This window comes from Periplaneta americana, chromosome 9 (assembly GCF_040183065.1).
Source record: "Periplaneta americana isolate PAMFEO1 chromosome 9, P.americana_PAMFEO1_priV1, whole genome shotgun sequence".
Lineage (NCBI taxonomy): Eukaryota > Metazoa > Arthropoda > Insecta > Blattodea > Blattidae > Periplaneta > Periplaneta americana.
The window spans coordinates 147,245,312-147,270,726 of record NC_091125.1 but is presented as its reverse complement, the minus strand read 5'-3'; the positions used below and the strand labels follow the sequence as shown (position 1 = coordinate 147,270,726).

The following is a 25,415-nucleotide window of genomic DNA, read 5'->3' as shown; positions in this document are numbered from 1 at the left end:
TATCTTCCCATCTACGTCTCGGCCTCCCTAAAGGCCTTTTTCCCCTCCGGTCTCCCAACTAACACTCTATATGCATTCCTCGAGGCATTTACTTTTTATTTCGTCCCACCTCTGGCAAACTAGCGAAAGTGACAAATTAGCGACCCTGTACTTAAGGTCTATATTACACTATTAAATAGCACAATATAGACCTTAAGTACAGGGTCGCTAATTTGTCACTTTCGCTAGTTTGCCAGAGGAGGGACGATTTTATCATGGTACTATTTGTTCATGGCAATCTGTAGTAAGGCAACAGGAAGAAATAAATAAATATGGAATATGAATTTGTTCACTATTTCTAATTTCATGATCTTGTATATAGTGTACTAATGAGTAGCATCTTGTCACAATGTTATCTTCGTCATTATCTTATCACCATCTCGTATCATCATTTAATCTTGTCACTGCAGTCCAGAGACCTGCAAGAGAGCGAGCGCGGGATATCGTTATCAGTCCAGGAAGGCACTGACGAAATGAATAACGACCATCTACGAATATTTCCGATAAATCACGAAGTAAGGCAACACACCAAGCGCTCGGGTCTGAGGACGAGCGCTCGGTGTTCAAGAGTGCTCTTCCTGTAGCAGTAAGCAGTAGGTGAATTGTAGGCTCGTCTAATCAGTACGTTTCATCAAAACGAATGTTGAAGATGATTCAATAGTATCGACGTCGATCTCAAGCAGAGGCTCGGACACCGTCTCTGTTGATGGTAAAAGATTACAAGACACGATGTCAAAAGTATATGCCTAAAATAAAGTTAAATCAGCAGTCAGAGTAGTGGAAAAAAAGGGAAAGCAGTTACTAGCTCTGCTTGGACTAAATTCGGAGAAGTAAGGGATAAGAATGCCTTAAAGTACATAGGATTGTCCACACCTATGGAGTAACGGTCAGCGCGAAACCAGGTGGCCCGGGTTCGAATCCCGGTCGGGGCAAGTTACCTGGTTAACGTTTTTTCGGCGTTTTCCCTCAACCCAGTACGAGCAAATGCTGGGTAACTTTCGGTGCTGGACCCCGGACTCATTTCACCGGCATTATCACCTTCATTTCATTCAGGCGCTAAGTAAACTAAGCTGTTGATAAAGCGTCGTAAAATAACCTACTAAAATAAAAAATAAAAATATTCCCAAGTTAATATGAGTAAAGTTCATATTACGTTCGAGATGAAACAAAATATATCGCTACTAGTTTATTATTTGCATTTCATACTTCGATAGACATTTTTAGTTATCACGTATTAAATGTAATTTCTCGGTTTTATATACATTTTATAGTAATATAACCAAACATTTCATTTGCATTTACAATATTATTACGATTAAATTTGTGTCTCAGTTTGTTTTTGAAGTTAAATGTTAAACTGAGTAGGAATGAAATATATTTATACAGAAAATCATTTCAGGCTCTTTCAATCTAAACAAAGAAAAATGTGTAATTAATTAAATTTCCACTAAAATATATAATTGTTGAAAACAATCGAATGATTTCTATGATTATTCCATTGTAGGATTAAATCATTCGAATGCATGAATGAATTGTTCAATAACATTGCAGTATGTTGATTACTCATGCGCTCTTTTTTCTTATCGCCATGTAGGTCAGGTGTTTAATTTAATGAAGATCAGGGTCAGATACTGGGGCTGTTAGAAGAGTCAGTACGCTACAACCACACAGAACATTCGAAGCTTATCATTCTATTGTTGCGTCATATGATTCTGAACTGGAAGCTCTTATCATTATCTTAAAATGGAACACATTCTGTTATGCGAGTACATATTTTGTGTAACTTCATACGGCTTGTTGTGGTGGTAAGCAAAATCAATGAATAATCGAGTGATATTGTGAATATTTCTATTATTTCGAATGGTTTTGATAATCAAATGAATGCATTCGATTTTTACCAATGCTGTACTACGTAGTACTGTAGCTTACTGCTTCGCGTACAGTGGTTGAAGCGAGCGCTCGTTCCGACAGGGGAGCGATCCCCCGGGCGAGCTCGAGCGAGCGCAGGCCAAACCCGAGCTCGAGCGATTACACACGAAGCGCATTCGGTAAAACCGATCTCAGATATGGTTAAGCATCGCTCTCTTGCAGGTCTCTGCTGCAGTCCCTCATATAGGTTATCTTGTCATCACCATCTCTCGTATAAATTTTCCACCAACTGTCGCTTAATCTTCTCCCCGTTAACTGAATCTTGTCACCATCATATCGTTACATAATTACCACATCATCTCGTCATTGGTATCTCGTCACATCTCATGATCGGCGATCAGATTTGAGCTCTTTCTGAGTTTTGGTGCGTCAACACGAAACAACTTGATATTTCTACAGATACAAAATGTCAAGTCTAGCTTCAGGAGAAATACAGCGCAATTACGTCATGTTTGCCGTTCATATATTATTGTTTCCTATTTGGCTACGGAAGACATGTGATTGGCGAGTCCGTATGACACAGAGTAACGCGTGATGGGATGGTGGGGGGGGGGGAGCTCGCTCGTCTGGCTGGGGAATCTGTCCCACAAAACGAAACCAGTGAAAGGAAGAGGAAACGCCTTATCGGACTATCAGGAAATAACGCGGGGTTACCGACTGGAAAGCGACAAGAGTGGAGGTCAGGTCGACACCCAGAAATGTAATTAAACGGCACTGTCACTACACTCCGGTGCCAGCGATCCTGACGGTATCCGCCACAACACACTTTTCTGGCCTCTATAAATTGATGCCAAGATAAGCTCATTATTATTGTTGTTGGAACATTCGCTACCGTACTTCAAAATGTTCGATACTGTAGCCTGTATCAAAAATTTGTTATTAGGCTTACATTCAACTTAATATGCAATATATTAATACTAGCTGTACCCGTGCGCTCCGCTGCACACGTTAGAAATAAATATAAAGTAATTACATAATTAAAATAGGACATTTGATCCAGGGAACATTCGTGTTTGATAGAAGGATAAATCGTTTATTATGTTACTTAATTTAAATTGTATTAAACAAATTAAAATGCGATCATTTTTATCTAGAGACCACTCATTTGGTCATAAAAATTATTTTAGGAAATACAGGAAAAGAATGCCTATCAAGTTTTCTGTGCATAAGAAGCTGTTTTAATCTTACCTGTCCTCGATTCACTCAGAAGTTACTGTAATAACATTATAGCATTATGTCCATCTAGAGAAACTACACTTTCCAATGGTGAAATAATAATTATACAAATCGGTTAATTTAGCTTCCGATATTACTTCATACAAACACAGAAACATTCTCTGTAGGCTATGTTTCATAGCTTTCGATTGTTGTTGTCCAAGGCCCTTTATAGACAAAGCCATTTGTTTTTTATTTCATTACACCGCCTTAGATGGCGTTGTTATTGTAATTTTAAACTCATTAAATATCAGTCCTATCAAAATTTTGCATGGAATAAAACTTATCGGAAATTATTTGTAAAGAAACTTTTGTTATGTAATATTTTTCATGAAAATTAATAACAAGGGAGATATTTCGATTTATTTAATTCAGGCCCCCTTATAACCTCCCTTTTAAATGAAATATTTTGAATGCCATATAGCCTAAATTCTAAGTTACAACGAACTTAATTTATATTCCAATTTTCATATAAATCGGTTCAGCCATTATCACGTGAAAAGGTAACAAACATCCAGACAGACAGACAGACAGACATACAAACAGAAATTTCAAAAAAGCGATTTTCGGTTTCAGGGTGGTTAATTATATATGTTAGCACCAATTATTTTTGGAAAATCGAAAATTACCAGAAAAATTTCGGCTACAGATTTATTATTAGTATAGATAGATTTGTTTCTTAAAAAAATGACATGATAGGTCCATCTCTAAATTAACAACTACCTGTTAGACCTACCCTAAAAATATGCATGATATAGGCTACACCATGCGTTTTATTAATATCTCTATAGCATCAAAGACGACGCTTTCCTTTGAAGAGATAAGATAACATTTTGTTTATTGATTAGGCCGCCTCAGATCCGGTCCAGTCACAAGAAGCTGTATAACTATATAGGCTACTACACGCCAAAGCTAAATCTGCGTCCGGAAAGAATGTGAATCATCATTCCTTCTCCCTCTGACCTTTGTAACCTATGAGTAAATACTAAGCTGATAAAGAGGTGTTTACTGTTCGTACCAGCGAATTATATGAGATAGTGGTGAATACACGTTGTACTACCCGTATAAATACTGTGTTGTACCCGTGTAAAGTGCAGTAATTGCTAATTTTAATAGGCCTAGGTGCTTAGGAAAATATTTGGGGCTGAGAGGGATGAAGTTGCAGGAGAATGGAGAAAGTTACACAACACAGAACTGCACGCATTGTATTCATCACCTGACATAATTAGGACCATTAAATCCAGACGTTTGAGGTGGGCAGGGCATGTACCACGTATGGGCGAATCCAGAAATGCATGTAGAGTGTTAGTTGGGAGGCCGGAGGGAAAAAGACCTTTGGGGAGGCCGAGACGTAGATGGGAAGATAATATTAAAATGGATTTGAGGGAGGTGGGATATGATGATAGAGACTGGATTAATCTTGCTCAGGATAGGGACCAATGGCGGGCTTATGTGAGGGCGGCAATGAATCTGCGGGTTCCTTAAAAGCTAGTAAGTAAGTAAGGCTGTTTTGTCCAATTTCAGATCTTCTTCACGTACAGTGGATACTCAATATTGTATAGTTAATTATTGTAATGAGGTACGCCACAACTAATACAATTCTTTTACCATTTAATACAACGTTATTTAGAGTATTGAATCCCTGTTTTAAAGTTTGCGCGTTCTTGCGCATTTATCAGTAATTATTATTATTATTTTTTCAGTGGTGAGGCATACAGTAATTGTTCCATGTTTGGCTTAACAGCAGAAACAAATCATGGATTAAGGAAGTTTTTGATCCCTTGCGAGTGTTTTAGGCCTGCAAATTATTCACACGACATCGAAAATCAGGTTAAAATACATTGGAACATTTTTTATCTAACCTTAACAAACGCGCAGTGAATTAGAACCGAAATCACTAGCTGGACAAAATTAATAACTTCTCTGCATTCTAACGGATTGTTATGGAACTTTGTACATGCCTTACAGGTGGGACACATGTTTTGTGTACAAACTCTGATTACGTTTGCACAAGAAAAACTACCCCTTTATAGCGGGTGCATTTAAACTTCTTTCCTATGTAACAGACTTTTATAAAACTTTATACGGAAGTTACAAGTGGAATATATTTGTTTACAAAGTCTGATTATGTTTTATAAGAGAGACTGTCCCTTTATAATGGTGCATTTAGACAAAATTAATAACTTCTCTCCTATGTAATCTATTTTTGTGAAACTTTGTACAACAACCAGGCCTACAGGTAGCATACAGATATAATCAGACTTTGTACACAATAATATATGCTACCTGTAACTCCTGTACAAAGTTCATAGAAACCTGTTATGTAGGAGAGAAGTTAATTTTTCTTAAATGCACCCCCTGTAAAGGAACCGTAAATATAGTTTGCGGACAAAAAATATATTCTACCTGTAACTTCCATACTTTCATAAAAATCTATTAGGAGAGAAATTATTTTGTGCGAGATCATGCGTATTTGCTTGGTTTCCGCACAAAACCAACCCGCGGTAAGTCTAAAATTCCACATTCAGTATTCCCAACCGAACACACATAACAATTTCCCTCTTCTTACCGCTTAAGTGACATATTGATTTTACTGCTTTATTTTAACATATTATTTTTAGAGACGTTCAATATAGTAGTAATTATAAATTGGAAACTTACCACTGCAATTTCACCTAAATTGCACTGTTAATTATTGTTTTTGAATATTTGCAAAAATTAAGTAAACTCTACAACTCCACTAAAGTTACTGCATTTCGTGATGCATGTAACATTAAGGAAGCCGTTTGTTTTAAGTTCGCATTTATAGACTGGGGGAAAAAAAAGACAGACGTATATCACGGCCTGCTGGAGTATAGTAAACACAGAAAACATTTTAAAGAAACTTTGTTGAAGATAGATATTTTTGTTTTCCAAAATTGCCGTCATTGAACAGAAACCAAGATGGAGATTTCATTGCAACTAATTAGAAATTCCTCTTTCAGGTATGTAATAAACGATCTTCGCACAAAATAATGTACGATACACGAGCGGTATGTTTTCTTTCAATTCTCGGAAATTAAAAAAGCTCAACTACGTTTCGCTTTTCCAAACTTTTCCTCGAACATGAAAACTTCAACATACCGCTCTTGTAACGCATATTAATATTAGTCTAAAACTACTCCCTATAAAGAGATAGTTCCTCGTACACAGTCGTAGTCAAAGTTTGACACAAAAAAATGTGCTATTTATAGGGTCTGTACAGAGTTTCATAACAATCCGTTTGAATGCAGAGAAGTTATTAATTTTGTCCAGCCAGAGTTGCGTTATTGCACACGGTGCATCGTCTCACTGAGCTGCGATTGGGCCTGATTTATATGTATACGTGCTACCTGGAAGACATTCAGCAACGAACGACCTATTAGAACTGTCACGTCATGTTGGTTGAGTGACCGGACTTCTGTAAAGTTTCACTATAAAATATTAACGCTGATCAATAAACCGACGAGGCTAATAATGCGTGACCAACGAATTTATCTGACAGTGTAGCCTCCGGCTGCGTGACGTGACATTTCCACCTCTCTGTGCCTTTGCCAGTTTTGTGAAATAACTTTTTAGTGCCCATTACATCAAAGTTAATGTAGGCATGAAATGTTGCCAATTAAAATATACATAAATATGTTGTTTAAAATTTATGGAAGCAGTTCATCACAAATCACTATTCAGATAAACATGGAATAGTAAGAAATTAAATAAAAGTTTTAATTTAAATTAACAAAGAAATAGGGATGTTAAAAACGTCAACTGTTTTTTAATGAAGTTTAATTATCTGTTTCCATGCAAGAATGTGCTTTGTTGCTTATTAAAATTGTTTAAAGAGAGTAAACTTACTTACTTACTGGCTTTTAAGGAACCTGAAGGTTCATTGCCTCCCTCACATAAGCTCGCCATAGGTCCCTATCCTGAGTAAGATCAATCCAGTCTCTATCATCATATCCCACCTCCCTCAAATCCATTTTAATATTATCTTCCCATCTACGTCTCGGCCTCCCCAAAGGTCTTTTTCCCTCCGGCCTCCCAACTAACACTCTATATGGATTTCCTGGATTCGCCCATACGTGCTACATGTCCTGCCCATCTCAAACGTCTGGATTTAATGTTCCTAATTATGTCAGGTGAAGAATATAATGCGTGCAGTTCTGCGTTGTGGAACTATCTCCATTCTCCTGTAACTTCATCGCTCTTAGCCCCAAATATTTTCCTAAGCACCTTATTCTCAAACACCCTTAACCCATGTTCCTCTCTCAAAGTGAGAGTCCAAGTTTCACAACCATGAAGAACAACCGGTAATATAACTGTTTTATAAATTCTAACTTTCAGGGTTTTTGACAGCAGACTGGATGATAAAAGCTTTTCAACCGAATAATAACAGGCATTTCCCATATTTATTCTGTGTTTAATTTCCTCCCGAGTATCATTTATATTTGTTACTGTTGCTCCCAGGTATTTGCATTTTTCCACCTCTTCAAAGGATAAATTTCCAATTTTTATATTCCCATTTCGTACAATATTCTGGTCACGAGACATAATCATATACTTTGTCTTTTCGGGATTTACTTCCAAACCTATCTCTTTACTTGCTTCAAGTAAAATTCCCGTGTTTTCCCTAATCGTTTGTGGATTTTCTCCTAACATATTCACGTCATCCGCATAGACAAGAAGCTGATGTAACCCGTTCAATTCCAAACCCTCTCTGTTATCCTGGACTTTCCTAATGGCATACTCTAGAGGAAAGTTAGGAGAGAGGAAACGTTAGGTACAATGCTCAGAATGAATCTGAGGCATTCGGAATTGCGAATTGTCTTACATACATGGGTTTTGGGTAACTACATCATGCGCTTTGTATTTTTTTTTGCTGATATTCTCAGAAGTACATAAATAAAAAAGGGGGAACAAGAAGGGTATCCCATCGTTGGGGTCTTTACTTGACTGGCCGAAGTTATCCGATTTATAGACGTGGGCGACTGAAAGAAGAACTAATATCCGTCTTCAAAATTTTCCGGATGCTGATGAAAATTAACACATTTCCAACGACTTTTCTACTCTAAGATAATGCTTTCAATGTATGCAGTATATTAATAAAACTATGTATTATTTTATGTAACTTACTTACAAATGGCTTTTAGAGAACCCACATGTTCATTGCCGCCCTCACATAAGCCCGCCATCGGTCACTATCCTGAGCAAGATGAATCCAGTCCTTAACATCAATCCCACCTCCCTCAAATACATTTAATATTATTTTCCCATCTACATCCCGGTCTTCCCAAAGGTCTCTCTCTCCCCTCATGTCTCTCACCTAATACTCTGTATGCATTTCTGGATTCGTCCATACAGTACATGCTACATGCCCTACCCATCCCAAGCTTATGGATTAATGTTTCTAATTATGTGAAGAATATAATGCGTGCAGTTCTGCGTTGTGTAAATTTCTCCATTCTCCTGTAACTTCATTCATCTTAGCGTAAATATTTTCCTAAGCACCTTATTCTTGAATACCCTTAACCTCTTTTCCTCTCTCAAAGTGAAAGTCCAAGCCAAGTTTCACAACCACACAGAACAACCGGTAAATGTAGACCTAACGTTTATAAATTGTAACTTTCATTTTTTTTTAAAGCATACTAGATCACAAAAGCTTCTCAACCGAATAATAGCGGACATTTGCTATATTTATTCTTTGTTTAATTTCCTCCCGAGTGTCATTTATATTACGAGCATGTTTCCTTCTCTATAGTACAGGTAATCTCTTATTGGTGATTTGCCATTTCCATCTAACCTAACCTCTTGTACTCCCACGAAGTCTATTCTATATCTAGCTAGTTCGTTTGCTACTAATGTTACCCCTCCTGTTCTATAAAGACTAGTGGTATTCCAAGTAGGCTACCAAATTTCATAATCTTATTCCTTTGGTTTGGTCGTGCCAAAGAATCAGTCCCATTCCGGCAACTTTTATGTAACTTAGATTAACATTACTACTATGTAACGAGTTGAAACGATCGGTTGCTGAGGAAGTCTATCGTATTTCTTAGAAGAAACAATTCATACATGATTATAGTTTTTACATAATTAAATTCCATTCCTTTCTGACTGTATTTATGTAAACCTTGTGACTATTTTTACGTAAACCTTATTTTTAGAAATGTGTCGGGGATTTAAAATGTGCCTTAACTTTGGATTAACTAACGCCATATACAAGGTAATTTTAACACGTTAAAATACTAAATCCGGAAATATTGATAGCAGACTGTTGTAACCAAGAAAACTCACTCGGAAGAGGTTTGGGAACGGAAGTGGCAGGGAAACGGAAGAGAGAGAGAGAGAGAGAGAGAGAGAGCCTGATTGTTGTAGCACTGGTCACGGACTGGTCAGAATTTAAAAGCCATTCTAAGTTTACTTCTGCAAGCGTATTTGCTACGAAAGCTGATACCATGCATTTTTTTTCAAGACGTTAATTACGATGTATTTCATTTGTTTCAGGTGAGTGCTGCCGGGCGTACGCTGAGGAAAACTGAAGTGTGCTTCTTTTTTCCTGGAAAATAATCTGTGAGTGTGGTCATAGTTACTTTATTTTTGACTGAAACGTATTGTGCTCAGTGCACATTATCATAGAATGTAAGCTGTATGTATAGCAAGGCTGGGAACTGTTATCTCTCTAGACAAAAATAAAAGTTGAGACATTAAAAGGCTGTATTCGAAGTTTTATGAAGTCATACGCTTAACTGCAGGAGTTAAACAAGTGATAATATCGATCTTGATGTATTATTTATTTTTCATTAAATATCTATAACCTTCGCTATGACTCAAGTATTGGCGTTTAGGCTATCATTCTAAAAATTCAGCGGACGCGGGTTCGGTGCTCGGCAGGGAAGTTAAAGTTGAATTATCTTCATTTTCCTCTGTCTGGCAACAAAATGGATCACTGTCTCACTGGAGCATCACTGTGCATATCCTGTGATGTGAGATGGAGCGAAATTTCCCACATTCAAGGGGAAAACTTATGCCTTTAGGGAAAAAGGGAAAATCATTATCAAAAAGGAAATTTTTTTAGCAGTTTTGGCAAGTTTTCACTTTCATTTATATTTATTTGTTGTTTCTCTTTAACATTTCCCAACGAATTTATAGAATGAATATGCATATGGAATATTGTGTGACTTTTGCGATTATGGTTCAAAACAATAATGTATTATGATAATAAATGAGTGAAAGAATTTTAGTTTTGTTCTTTAAAAGTGAAAATTTTGATCCAAACAACAATAGTATTATGCATTACAAGAGCGGTATGTTGATGTTTTCATGTCCGAGGAAATAGTTTCGTGGAGTAGTAGACTTTACTTAATTTTTGCAAATATTTAAAAACAATAAGTAACAGTGCAATTTAGGTGAAATTGCAGTGGTAAGTTTCTAATTTATAATTATTACTATGTTAAACGTCTCTAAAAATAATATGTTAAAAGCCTAAAGCAGTAAAATGAATATGGCGCTTAAGCGGTAAGAAGAGGGAAATTGTTATGTGTGTTACGTTGGGAATACTGAATGTGGTATTTCACACTTACCGCGTATTGGTTCTGTGCGGAAAACAAGCAAATACACACGATCTCGCACAAATAACATTTTTTTTCAAAAGTTACGTTTTGTTCGGATCAAATTTCTGCACAATTAAAGGACAAAACTCAAATTCGTTCAATAATTTATCATAATATACTGCTCTCTTAAATTGACTGAGCATATTAGGAATTCAAGCAATGGCTTTCCCAAAATACACTTTGAAATGTTTCGTATAAAACAGGTTTTTTCTCGAAAAGAAAGCAAAAAGACGAACAAAATTGTATTAAAAGCTTTTTTTGTTTGAAATATCTCAAAGAATATCCCTCTGAAATTAAAGACATTACTTAGGGTTCACTCTGTACATTAATTGAATTAAGACAACGGATAATCAACGTTGTGAAGTTTAATAAAAAGATCGTAATTTTAATTATTAAGGGCATAGTCCTTACGCCAGGAGAAATAAACAGATGTAGCGGGACTTTTCGAGGTCTCTGTAATTAGATGCTAATTCTCAAAGCATGTTTCAATAATTGACCTACATATTGTCAGTAATAAACATGTTGACTTAAGACAGCGTTAATAAGTAGATAGGTCATCGCTGTGAAGTAACTATTAGTATGTCTGACAGTGAAACGAGCGGACCCAGGTTCAAATCTTGGTTGGGACAAGTTACCTGCTTGAGGTTTTTTCCGGGGTTTCAACCCATTAAAATAAAATGCTTGGTAATTTTCGGCCCCAGACCACGGACTCATTTCGCTAGCATTATCACCGTCGTTTCTTTCTGACCTAGATAACACCGCATTTAATAAAGCGTCGTAAAATAAATAAACCAAGTAGATACCTATTATACTACAAAGCATGACGTAACACTGACAACGGAATAGCAGCGTTAGTGCTGTTACCTGACTGCTGCGTACATTGATGGTTGAAAAAAAAAGTCAGGTGAGCAAGATGGTTATTGCATTGTAGTCTAACGGCTGACACGGCAGTGGCGACTCGTGATATTTTTTGTATGTAGGATATGAGATTGACGACTGATGACCAAGACAAACTAATAATATAATAATAATAATAATAATAATAATAATAATAATAATAATAATAATAATAATAATAGAGCATGCAAAATCAATACAAGTAGGCCTATGTTAGTCTTTGACTCACCATTCTGGTACTGGCAATTTATTAGTAGTAAAATTCAATTCTCCTCCCCTTTTTAGTAGCGAAGATGGCTCCTAAGCCATTGTACTGCCCGATATTTACCTATGCTCCGTCGTATGTTTGCGCAATTAATTTCTTGCTACAGTTAAATTCTTCTAAATGATGAGGTACAAATTCTGATATTCTTTCGACTGTCCTGTCATCTGAATGTCCTGTTAATTCTTGTATTTATTATAGCTTATTTTATTTATTTTTATGTAATTTTCTTTTTTATTCATTTTGTTTTTATATTAAGGCCTATATCATTTTAAATTAGGCTATTTATTATTTCGATTATTCTATTCTTTTAAAATGACCAATGAACTGCATTTAACCCTTTCTAACCCAAATTAAATTTACAAGCAATCCATGTTGAAACAAATAGCTGTATTAGGACCAATTCAGTGACCAAGTTACGGGAGAGGCAACATTTGAAACAAAACTATATTGATGAAAATGTATTGAAATAGAAGTTATCCAGAAAAATTTACCTTCATATGTAACACACAAGTATATAAATGCTATAAAGTTAATTATTGTCATATAGTATCTATAGGTAACAAAAGGGTTAAGGAGGCTATAAGGGTACTTGAAAATTCTTATTGTAGTCTCTGACAGGGTCTCCACCACCCAGAAAGAAAGGTCGTGGTATAGGATAAGCGACCATATCCTCAAACACGGTTAAACTCAAGCCATACCCCGTCCTCCGCACCCTCCCCTATCTGCTAACTTCACTGCTAGAAATACCGTTTGCTGTAAGATATTTGGATTTTTTTTTTAATTTTATTGGGTTATTTTACGACGCTGTATAAACATCTAGGTTATATGGAATGAAGGTGATAATTCGGTGAAATGAGTCCGGGGTCCAGCACCGAAAGTTACCCAGCATTTGCTCGTATTGGGTTGAGGGAAAACCCCGGAAAAAACCTCAACCAGGTAACTTGTCCCGACCGGGAATCGAACCCGGGCCACCTGGTTTCGCGGCCAGACGCGCTGACCGTTACTCCACAGGTGTGGACAAGATATTTGGATGGTTCCTCGGAAATTATTTCTGAGCTGTGCAGTGGCGACAACGCACGATAGAAAGTGGAAGTTTAGAGGAAATTAATATGTCGGGACACATTGAAAATCAAAATCTGTAATTAAAATGTTTTCTATCCTCAGAGGCACGAAATTAAATGTAGGATCATCGTAATATCCTTCATGGAGGAATTGCCACTGTGACACGGTTCTTCCTTATGAGTTTGTATTTTCATTCTACACAGAATTCTTTGTCCGAGGAAATTGACTTCTGTCAACTCGCATAGCAGAAGGTGATTACAGGAACGTAACGTGGCACTTGACCGCGAGAACAAGATTCGAAAGTAAAGTACTTTGCTGGTGGCCGAGTCGCCCGACGTTGCAACGTCTCAAGAGTAACCTACCTTTCTCTTAGCTTATGAGTAGAGGGCGGATTTTAGCATAGCCTATTTGCATGTTTTATTCCTTAGTTGCAAATTATATTCTACCGTTACATATACAAATGTACTTAAAGATATTTCCAACCAAAGGTCAAGATTTTATAGTGCATATACAGTATATGCATATTTATTTAACTAGCTAGCTAGTGAGTACAGATTACATTTATAAAACAAAAATGTTTCTAGCCACTACCGCAAGAGCCAGGCTCACATACGGTGTGGTCTTAGTCAATAATATAACATAAAATTTACAAAGACAGTTTACTGAATACAGTAAGTAACTTAATTCAAACCAATAAATACAACACAAGAGCAAGAATAAAGAAGAAAGAGAAAAAGAGAGAAAAATACACATTTAATATAAATTGACAATCCGACAGAAGCCAGTGATATTCAATAAAAACATGAATATAGTCGACAGAAATAAAAGGTAAAAAAAAAGACATTTAATATTAAATATCATGGATAATTTTACAAATTTATTTTTTAAAAACTTCAATTTTAAAATATTTCCAATTTGGAAAATGGTTTGCAGTTTTATTATAAAGTCTTGGGCCGAAACTAGCACCATGTTTAAGAGCTGCACTTGTGTGACATTTAGGCTCAATTAATGGGAAAGAGACTTTTGTCTTCGAGTACGATATTCATGTCGATTAGATTTATGTTTTATTCGATTTCTGTGGTAGTAAGTTAGTAAGCTATATTTATAAATTTCTTCAATAGGCAATACATTAAAATGTGTATAAATTAAATTGGTTGGGTAATCCATATTTTTGGTCAGACAAATTTTTATTAATCTTCTGTGTAATAAAATTAATGGATTAAGTACAGATGATGCTACTCCACCCCAATTTATTATACCATATTGTATTAATGATCGTACCAAAGCTAAAAATATTATTCTCAATACCTCCTTAGTGATAAAATTTCGAAGTATTATGAATTTATAAATTGTCTTTCTTATACTTGTACACATGAAATCAAATTGTTTATCCCAACGTAAATGCTGGTCTATAATAATTCCTAAATACTCGTATTTAACTTGTGTGGAAGGTGTTAGATGTGGGCAATTACAATAATTACAAGAAATATGTATTATAATTGATAATTATTCATAGGTGGAGGTAAACCTTTCGTTGTTAAAGAAAATGGAATATAGGTAGTTTTGTTAGTATTTAAGGACAGGAGATTAGAGTCAAGCCAATTTTTCCTACTTTAATTCTACTAATTTAATTTAAGGGGTTAATGCGTGTTTTAACTTCCAGAACATATAAAAAGCATATTTTGTTATTCTTTTTAGCAATGTGGTGCTTAAACCAAGATTCAGAATACGAAATATCGAAAAAGAAATTGGAATACAGAAGAAACGCAGGCATTGAAACATATTACAGTAGTTATATTGTATTTATTGCAATCTGATGACATGCAGGCAGTTTTCTGTTGTCGGCGAATCATTGTGGACAATTTACGTGAAAATTAAGAAGACATTCCATAATCGAATAGGCCTACATTGCTTGCTGACTGTGCAAATATATAAAATTGGAACGTTACGGTGTTTGAAAGTTGAGATTAAAAGAACAGATAATCAAAACAAGAAGCTGCCTTATGGTTTACTTTACACGTGCACAAGATTTTGACATTTGTTACGAGAAGGCTGCAATATGATCGGCACGGAAGTTGCAAGTTGATAGACTCCTTTGCGCTTGCTAAACTCGAATTTCGCCGCTTCTCAGTAATTTAGGCACGATGATGCAATTTTCTGTTTTCTACTTGCCGACGTGGCATTTAAGTGTGCTTAAATGCGACAGACTCATGTCAGTAGTTACTGACATGTAAAAGAACTCCTGCGGGACAAAATTCCGGCACATAGGCGACGTTGATATAACCTCGGCAGTTGCGAGCGTCTTTAAATAAACCATAATATATTATAATTTTTAAGAAACATGCTTAAAACATATCGTGTGATTTTATCCCGAGCCATCTCGTTGCACAACTGCAGTCAGTCATCCGCTATCACATAGAACTTATTCGTGAGTACACTGGGCCTAGAGAGATAGCATAGGCAGCCAATATTCTACCTTCGGCACCAGGTAGATTACTTGAGAACTCCTAATAAGCTACAGATAACAACAAAGAGGGTATCAAGTAGGCCACATTCCTGTACGAGGCCTATTTATACTATAAAAGGTAACTTGAAGGGGTGACTTTACTACTTTTAAAAATGTAAGAACCTGTATGTAGCGGGCCTCTAGATATTTATTTACAATATATATATATATATATATATATATATATATATATATATGTATTGAAAATAAATATTTATATATATATATAATAAAATGTAATTTCGCTCTTATTTCGCAAAAATCCATGCATTTCGCATTTTGTAGGGCCTACTCGATTTACCATTTTATCGCGGGTTGATATAGTAATATAGATAGGCCTACTTAACATGCTTTTAAACATAAAATTACACATTTTGACAGAATTTGAGCACATTTCACGTTTATCATGATTGCCATAGGCCTATCTAGTAATCGTTTATTCATGGATCTCTCTGTCAACAGAGACGCTAGCTATAGTAAGTTGTCTTTTCCTCTTGTTCATGTTTTTACCACCCCTGTTTGTTGAGCGTGTATCAACCTGATACTACAAGTCTTGTCGCGTATAAATAGTGATACAGCAATAAAACATGGTGTTATCTGTACGACAAGTGATGCAACTAAACCACGTGACATGTTCATAATTGAGGAAAGAGGATGTGTTCTTACATGACGTATCGATGCTGGTAGACTTTTCCTCCAGCTCTTACGTAGGGCTTGAGTTTGAAATGGTTAGCATGGTGCTGACTCAGAACAGCAAACATCCCTCGCATACACTTCGTTTTGACACAGTACAGTTTTTCCAGGCATCGTTTTGGCATAAGTACAGTTTTTCGTCACCCGAAGTGAAATTCATTCATTCATTTATTTTATTCCATAGATCTTACATGAGCAGTGAAGCTTTAAGATGTGGAACAAGTCAAAATTTTTCAATATTACAATTACAATTTTACAAATTGTTATAGTTTTAAAATTTTGTAATTTTCTATAATTTTTACAATTTTGTGCAATTTTTTACAATATTTTGGCGAGATGTAGTGAGAATTGAATTGAAATCTTCAAATGTGTGTTCGGGATTGATAGAATCCTTTGATGAGAATGAAACTTATACACTTATTTTTTTATACTTATGGCTTTTAAGGAACCCGGAGGTTCATTGCCGTCCTCACATAAGCCCGCTATCGGTCCCTATCCTGTGCAAGATTATAGCAGTTCTGTCATCATATCCCACCTTCCTCAAATCAATTTTAATATTATCCCATCTACGTCTCGGCCTCCCCAAAGGTCTTTCCCCATCGGCCTCCCAACTAACATTCTATATGCATGTCTGGAAACGTTACACAGGGGCAGATTTCTATTTATAGGTTTTCACTTTAAGGATGTAGACGGAAAATCTGTTTCGCCTTTTAATTCATACCATCGTGCCATATTTCTAGGGCTTCTTTCCCTTTTGGTTGACATAACAGGGGTCGGCAAACTGTTGTGAACGTTGCGCCGAATTTTAATAGGGCCTACTCACCGTGCCAATCCCCCCCCCCCCTTTTAACCCCTTTTTAAATAATCAGTCATTAGCAGACTCGTTAAGAGTCCAAATAAGGCAGAGTTAATAAGCCCTATACACCAACCACTCCACAACACACTGCACGTCCGTGGGCGCCCACAGTTTATTTTTTATTTGTTACGTATACCCCTGATCACGCACATATATTATAGAGAGTGAACAATAAATGTGGAATATTGTTAATAACTTCTTAAATTTCAATTTTACAAAAAAAAAAAGTTTTATGCAAAAAGTGTTGGTGGCAAACCATACAATATTATGCCAGTGTTCGAAAACAGTTATTCAGACATACAGGGTGTGACAGTAAACTATTTTTTTAAATGACACCCTATATTAAAATTTACATATTCCGTATCTTAATTAGGGGAGAGTCGGGTAGTATCGGACATCGGGTAGTATCGGACAGTGCGTTTCTTTCATCTACCACACGATGATAGTATCTGATTGACATGGTTACGTTTCTGTGATGTCGCATAGAGAAACGTAACCATGTCATTCAGGTACTACCATATGGTAGTAGATGAAAGAAACGCATTGTCCGATACTACCCGATGCCCGATACTACCCGACTCTCCCCTAAATTTTACTTATGGCTGCTTAGAAACTTTACCCTTTTCACTCATTTCATGTCTTTTAATAATTTATTAAACTTGTTTCGTAGACTTATAACTTGAGACAAATAAGTAAATGTGAAATCATATTGAGTAAGCCGTAACACTAAACAAAACACTATAACTAACCAAACTTTATCACAGATGCTTAAAATGAGAATCATTTACAGCCAAAAAATATCCAAGGCTATCACGAAAGTAGTCCATTGTCTTCCTCACAGTTATACGACTGTTCTGTTCCATCTCATATCTACAATGGACTGTTTTCGTGGTAAACTGTGATACTGTTTGGCTGTGAATGGTTCTCATTTTGAGTATCTGTGATAAAGTTTGGTTAGTTATAGTGTTTTGTTTAATTTTATGGTCTACTCAACATGTTTTTACATACTTATTTGTTTCAGATTTGAAGTCCACGAAACAAGTTGAATAATTAATAGTTAAGAGACAAGAAACGGGAGAATGGGGAAAGTTTCTACGCATTCATACGTAAAATGTAATGAAGATTCGGAATATGTACATTTTAATATAGGGTGCAATTTAAAAAATAGTTTACTGTTAAACACTGTTTTCGAACACTGGCATAGGCCTAATACTGTATGGTTTATCTCTAAGAGTTTTTGTATAGGCCTAAAACGTTTTTTTTTTTATAAAATTAAAATTCAAGAATTTATTAACATTATTCCATACTTCACGCTGCATATATATCAGACTGACCATTCCCATGTTATAAAATGCCAAATGAAAAGGAAAACGATCGCTAGGATCTGCACTGTAGAAAATTAATTTTTGGTAACGACTGCTAGATGGAAGTACAGTTCCAAGCTTTTAATGCAGTTCCATCAGGGTTATAACGTGACGTATTTTGCAGTCGGTGGATGGCAGCGTACAGAAATCGATATGAGTTGTCTTGAAAGTGCATTAGGCTGATCATGTGTAATAAAATTAGGCCTAATAAAGAAGATTTTCAGAAGGTGAAATTGTTTTAGTAATGATCAGAATCACTGATAAGGAACTGAGGAAGGAACTAACCAATTGGCAATCCATGCCTTTTGAACTATGACCTTTTAAATGCTAATCACATTTGGCTTGAGTATTCCCCCCCGCTTGGAACTTATCGTGTGCTTTAGAAGTTTTCTCTTGTAGAGTATGGCACGCGAGCCATAGGTTACCGACCCCTGGTGTGCGTGTGCTTCTCATTCCTTGTTCGTGTTGCAGCGAATGATATCTTTATTCGTGCATTCTTTCGGTAACAAAATTTATAGCCTATACTATTAGGTGTATAGTAGATATCCATTTACAAGTATTCCCTGATCATTTATCTCTCTGTTTTGTCTCATTAATATTGGGGTTTAATTACGTTTAAAAATGTCAATTAAACTTGAGAACATTGTCATTCAGGTTCAGTCGTGATTTCTAATTCGTTGCTCCCTACTTCGATTCCGAGCAAGAAAATGGAGACGAATTCGAACGGAACGCTGGTAAGTGAACGAGCGACAATAATAATAATAATAATAATAATAATAATAATAATAATAATAATAATAATAATAATAATAATCCTTGCCATCATCTACTTCGAGAATCAACCATATTAAACTGGTTCCTCTTCTGGAAAATTTATGAACTGATCTCCCCATTACATAGACCTAGTTCTTGTTCTTGATCGAGTCCATATTAGTAAAACTTGTTTTCATATTCACATATTCGGATCACTCCTTTCTATAAATTAGTACCATTATGATCGATAGTCATTAATTTTGTCTCATATAGTAGAATTCTCTAATTCGTCCCTGACGTCATCATTTATGACATGGTCAACCTTGCAGTAAACAATTTCACGTGAAATCTCATTTTAGCTGGCTTTATACATCGTCGACCTGTTATGAGTCTGTAAAGCAGTGTACCGTAGTTAATACCTTCCCCCTATGAAACTTCAATTTCGCAATAAGAGACCAAGCGCCGAAAACCTGTTTCGAGATATTGACCATTGAAATAAATCTGCCTTTTTATAAAAAGATTTTATGCAAGAAGTATTATAACATCCATACTATTACCAAAAATAGCACAAATAATACCAAAAAAGCTAATCGATTTTTGATAGGAGACCGGCAGTTGAATTAATATTTCAAAGCAAAATAAATGAATTTTATGCAATAAACGAATTTTTCTTATAAATAGCAGCAAAATTCAGATATCGCATTCTTAATTTTTTTCCCTAGTTAAATTAGCCAGCCATCAACAGATTTGTGCAAATATCTTTTTTTTTTTTTTTTTTTTCAAATTGAAGCGGTGAGATCAATAACCATTCAAGTCCATTTACACAAGTTTCGAGAAAAGTGCAAAAAACTTTTTTTATTTCCTATCTAATTATTATTTTTTGCACGTAATATTTCTGGTTGTTTTAGAGATCAAGACTAAATAGTATACTACCTTTTAAAGTCATAACACTTGTGGAAATGTCCAAAAATTAGTTTCAAGTTTGCAAAAAATGAATGACCAGAAGTGGACTTGAATGGTTATTGTTCTCACCGCTTCAATTGTCGCTTGGTCTATTATTGCGTAACTCCGTCCAATTTATATTCAGTTCTTGATCGCATCATATTATTACATTACACATAATTTGAAAATTACTACATTGAATATTTAAAATTGTTTCATGTGATGTTATAAGATTATTACACTATACTTGAAAGAACTAATGCGTTAAATTGCTGAATCCTGTATTAATAGAAGTTTACATTGCATGATTTTTTTTTTTTTGAAAATTCTTTACTTTTGTCTCCTTGTCTTACATTATCGAAACGTTTTATTATTGCCTTCAATTTATATAAAATTAAATTGAAAGACTTTTGTTAAATAGGGCCTATATATTGTCGTTGTTGTTACGATATCAAGTGGTTGTCATTAAATTATCTGTTTATGAAAGCCAGTCTCGCATTTATACAGTACAACTTTATACACACGCACAAACACAGTTATCTGTTGCATTTGCATTTGCAATGCCCGGGATTTTTTTTTATAGATCACGGTATTTCTGTCCGTGCTCTGTGATTTCTGTCGCTGAATGGTGTTCAACTAAAAGCATGCACAGGAAAGTGTTGCTGGCGTCATTGATACATAAGAACCAGCGATTGTGTGCCAGTTCAGAACTTTTTTGCTGCAAGCGGGTCGGGAAGCGGGGACTGCACACTTCAGAAGCTGCTCCACTTACAGCATGATTGCTGCCCATTCGTCGAGTGGTGGAAGAAATCACCCGTTGTGTGGGCAGGCTTCAGATGCTATAGTGATTTCAAACTACAGTTCCAACTGAAAGGCGTGTCAGATCGGTCTGTGATTACGTGCTCACATTTGTATTGAATCCTTTAATTGTGGCACAAAAGTAGTGCGAAGTATGATTTTCTTTCAGGCTACAAAGCAGAGATGGGAATGAGATCTGTTGCAGCGATTGGGTTACCGTGACGTCAGAATTCGAATTGCCTCAAATGGGACTCTTGAAGCTGACATCATAAGAACGACAACAAATCAACTTTGACTATGTTTGCGCAAACAGCATATTATGCCGATCATTACTATTAGAGTGCGCGTGACACGTTGAATTGTTTACTCTTGTGGCACACTCAAATTCCGTGATAAGCAGGAATAGGCAACACAAACAATATCCACTCATGGAGATCTGTAATTTTATTGCTGCTAAGGAAACCCAAACATTCACATGTCGACATGCTTCTTTGTCTCAGCCCTCCACAATGTCAGTAAACTCAACATCAGCACTGCTGCGATCAAAAGTAGTCAGTGGACGATATAGTACAAGACTGGGCCGGAACCTGACTGTATCAGGAGCTGAGGCAGGATGGCCTACCTGTCAGCGTCGGCTGATCAAGAAGACTTGGGGCTCCCGGGCTTGTCAGACTACTCGTCCGCGAAACAGGATCTGGCTCTTATCAGGGGCTGATGCAAGATGGCTCACTTGTCAGCGTCGGGTTCACGAATGCCACCCAGGCCAGCTGTCGGGCTTGGACAATCATAGCATATGAAAGCGCGCAATAGATCATACCGTGCCTAAGTGTACGGACCCATTCCGAGTCCATCTCATGTAAAGCCAAGCTAAGTAGCTAAAAGTACGGTACTGTAATAGTAAACTTTAGAATTTGGTGTTCTTTAAAGGCGCGATGAAGATAAAATTTGTTGTATGACTCGTATGTTTATGTTTTATTTACTGCTTCTTAAACGAAATTAAATATTTAAAGGGCATCAAAATTAAATGAGACGAAGAAAAACGAATTCGAAGAATGGTGAGAAATAATTAGTAAATCAGTCAAAGATTTAGAGTTAGGTCATCGATTTTGACGACGACTATATATCAGTTCGAACTCCTTTTTTTTTTTCTCCCCCTTTGTATGGAGGAAAAGTTTTGAACCTAATTTATTGTGGCTAACCAGTCCTTTACTTAGGAATAATTGTGAAGTTCGAACGGCTGCTTTCTTTATAGATATCGCAACTCAGCTACATGGTGCCGTCTGTCGATTCAGTCATGTAGCCTTAGGTTTCCGATGAAGTCCCATTAGATTGACCTTTCACCCCATCACCGAAAGCGCACTACGTTTCTCAGACTGATGTAATTTGTACCCCAATCACAAGACCAAATTGGCACCAAATTGGGTAAATAGTGAATACTATTAAAATGACAATGACTTTCCAGATGTAGAAGTTTGAGCACCCCTTATAAACATTAATTGATTTCGCAGTGATTCCCTTGATGGCACTTACTGGCTTTCAAGAAACTCGGAGGTTCATTGCCACCCTCACATAAGCCCGCCATTGGTCCCTATCCTGAGCAAGATTAATCCAGTCTCTACCATCATATCCCACCTCCCTCAAATCCATTTTAATATTATCTTCCCATCTACGTCTCGGTCTCCCCAAAGGTCTTTTTCCCTCCGGCCTCCCAACTAACACTCTATATGCATTTCTGGATTCGCCCATACGTGCTACATCCTTTGCTGTGGTCGTGCCAGAGAATCAGTCCCATTCCGAGGCTTATTGTTAGGTTTCGTAACAGGCTGTTTTTTTTTACGGTGATGGGTTGTTAGCCCTTCGCCCAATCCCCAAGCTGGAGGACCACCCCTTATCGGCTGTCCACGACTGCTTATTCAATATATTCGCAGCTACCCTCCATATCTGGAGGCCGTCTCCTCTATCCGCAACCTGAGGACGCGCCATGCCGTGGTGATAGGGACCCCCTTGACGGCACATATTGCGTAAATAGATGATAATGACATTCCAGATGTAGAAGTTTGAGCACCCCTTACAAACAATTGATTTCACAGTGATTCCCTTGACGGCAATCAGGCATGAGATGCCCAATCGTCAGTATCGTTTGTGGGTAATTAATGGCTAATGAAGATGGGGATAAATCACATAAAGATTAAATGAACTGAAGGACAAGAATAGGCTCTAATCATAAATATTAAGGTGAAAATCGGGATGGAAAGGAGGAGGATTATAAAACTGAGGGTTAGAAACAATGGTATAAGAAGCATGAGGAATGAAAGTGTTAGTATGAGTTTGAGATAGTGGCGGAGAGTGATTTGAAGAGCTGTGGTTTCGTCGCTGTTACAGGTTTGTCGCTGGTTCCGACTGTAACTGTAGTTCGAAAATCACAGCTACGAGAAATCAGTATCTCCGCCCATGTATGTTACTCAGGGATGGCGTCTGATGCATGTATATGTGACTATGCAACAGCTCCTGTCAACTGCAAGTCAGAAGATTCATAGTATCTTGAAGGACAACATAACTGGGGCCTAAAATTAATTATCGTCTCACTCAAACGGTTAGCCTAACGTCGGCAACTCTTTGATACTCAAGCTACGTCCATATATCGCCGAATGAACTCGCTCCATGCATTCTTGGCGAATATACGCGCTCACACGTCGCGATAACACCGCTCACAGCGTGTTTGTTTCTCGCTGCGCTTGTCAGTATTGTTTATGTAGGCCTAATAGTTAATGGCACTAGTATGCCAATTCGCAGAAGAGCAATAAACATAATCTGTTGGCTCGTGATGGCAAACATTTCCAATCGCCAAGAATCATCCCAGCACAAAAGTTACACTGTGACAAAATCGCTGTTATCTGTCACAGCGATTTTTCCAGAACTGTCACAGTTCGGAGCTGTGACGGAAAAACGCTGTCACACTCCGCCTCTACTTTGAGAATTGAAAATGCAGATAGAATAGAATACTTACTTACTTACTTACTGGCTTTTAAGGAACCCGGAGGTTCATTGCCGCCCTCACATAAGCCCGCCATTGGTCCCTATCCTGAGCAAGATTAATCCAGTCTCTACCATCATATCCCACCTCCCTCAAATCAATTTTAATATTATCTTCCCACCTACGTCTCGGCCTCCCCAAAGGTCTTTTTCCCTCCGGCCGATAGAATAAAATACAATGTTTTATTTTCGCTGGCAAATTTAAGGCCATAAAGCCTTCTGTTCCACTCAACCAGCCTTAATCAATACAATACACATTTAAATTAGCCTACGAATATTTACACTACATTTAAAATATTCTCCAGCAATATTCTTCAATTAAGTTTTAACGACTAGTACATGTTTATTTAAATTTAGATAAACCTATAAGATAAAGTAGTAACTTAATTTATGAGCTAATTTGTTTCAATCAATTATAATTAATTTGAGATAGCTAGTAAAATGATGAGAACCCATTTAATGAAGTTTACTACAAGTATGTTACAGGGAGAAGAAAATATAAATCTAAAATATATTTATATACCATGAGAATATTAATGTAACGAAATTTTGCCATTAGAGGTTTTTAATCTGTTTAGAGAAATTAATGATAATAAGAATGGACAGATGTTAGTTTCATTATAAGTAGGGACCGGATTTTTATGTAATTATTATCCTTTCAACTTAACCGTATATAACTAATAAATCGTTGCGAATCTTATAATTACCATTAATATATTAAAATTTTATGTTACACATTTTTACATATTTACCCCACATTACATATTATGGCTTGGTATTACATAAATCTACATATTTAGGAGTTTTCTTTGTATTTTTACTTCTCTAAAGGGGGGGGGGATTAAAAAAATAAAAACTTCTGCTGGGGAAGTTTATAATTCGAAATACACATATTTAAAAAGCCTTTTTACCTACCCAAGAAAGAATATATTTCGGGACGAAACATAACGTCTTCAGTTCCAGAAAGTAATAGAGGCACTCACTCCATGCCGCCCACTGTAAATATGAGTGAACAAAAGGCAACCTTTCTCATACAACTACCTTGTAGTGTAAAAAATCACTCAGAAAGTAGCGTTGCCTTCATGCGGTGGAGTGGGATGAGGATGACATGATTTGTCTCTACACATGTCTTAACAAGCCGTTCCCATGCAATTTGCAACCTTACCCACCCTCTTCCTAATCCTTCCAGGGAAAACCCGTATCAAATGTGACATGAGCCGCAATAAAGTAGCCGACTTTCCAAAAGAATCTGGAGTAAAGGAACAAACTGGAAATATGTTGAAAGATTAAAATAAATAGTAGGCCTATACGAAAATGGGATTTTCCGAGCAATTAGAAAGCATGATTCTCGGCTGGAATAATCCTACCCTTCTGAATGAGACAGGAATGTCACTTTTCAAACAACAGTTTGTAAATGCCTATAGTTTGAGGTTTTAGTAGG

General features: G+C 36.5%; 1 protein-coding gene across 15 annotated transcripts in view; it reads left to right on the top strand.

The window, feature by feature from the left end:
• Positions 1 to 25,415, top strand: part of LOC138706600 (muscleblind-like protein 3) — a 1,567,271-nt gene that overhangs the window by 1,050,795 nt on the left and 491,061 nt on the right. For 3 of the 15 annotated variants that reach the window (XM_069836099.1, XM_069836098.1, XM_069836100.1), the window contains exon 2: positions 9,700 to 9,765. The exons of the other annotated variants lie outside the window; for them this stretch is intronic. The gene's annotated coding sequence lies outside the window, so the exon portion shown is untranslated. The remainder of the gene's footprint in view (positions 1 to 9,699; positions 9,766 to 25,415) is intronic. 15 annotated transcript variants of the gene reach the window in all.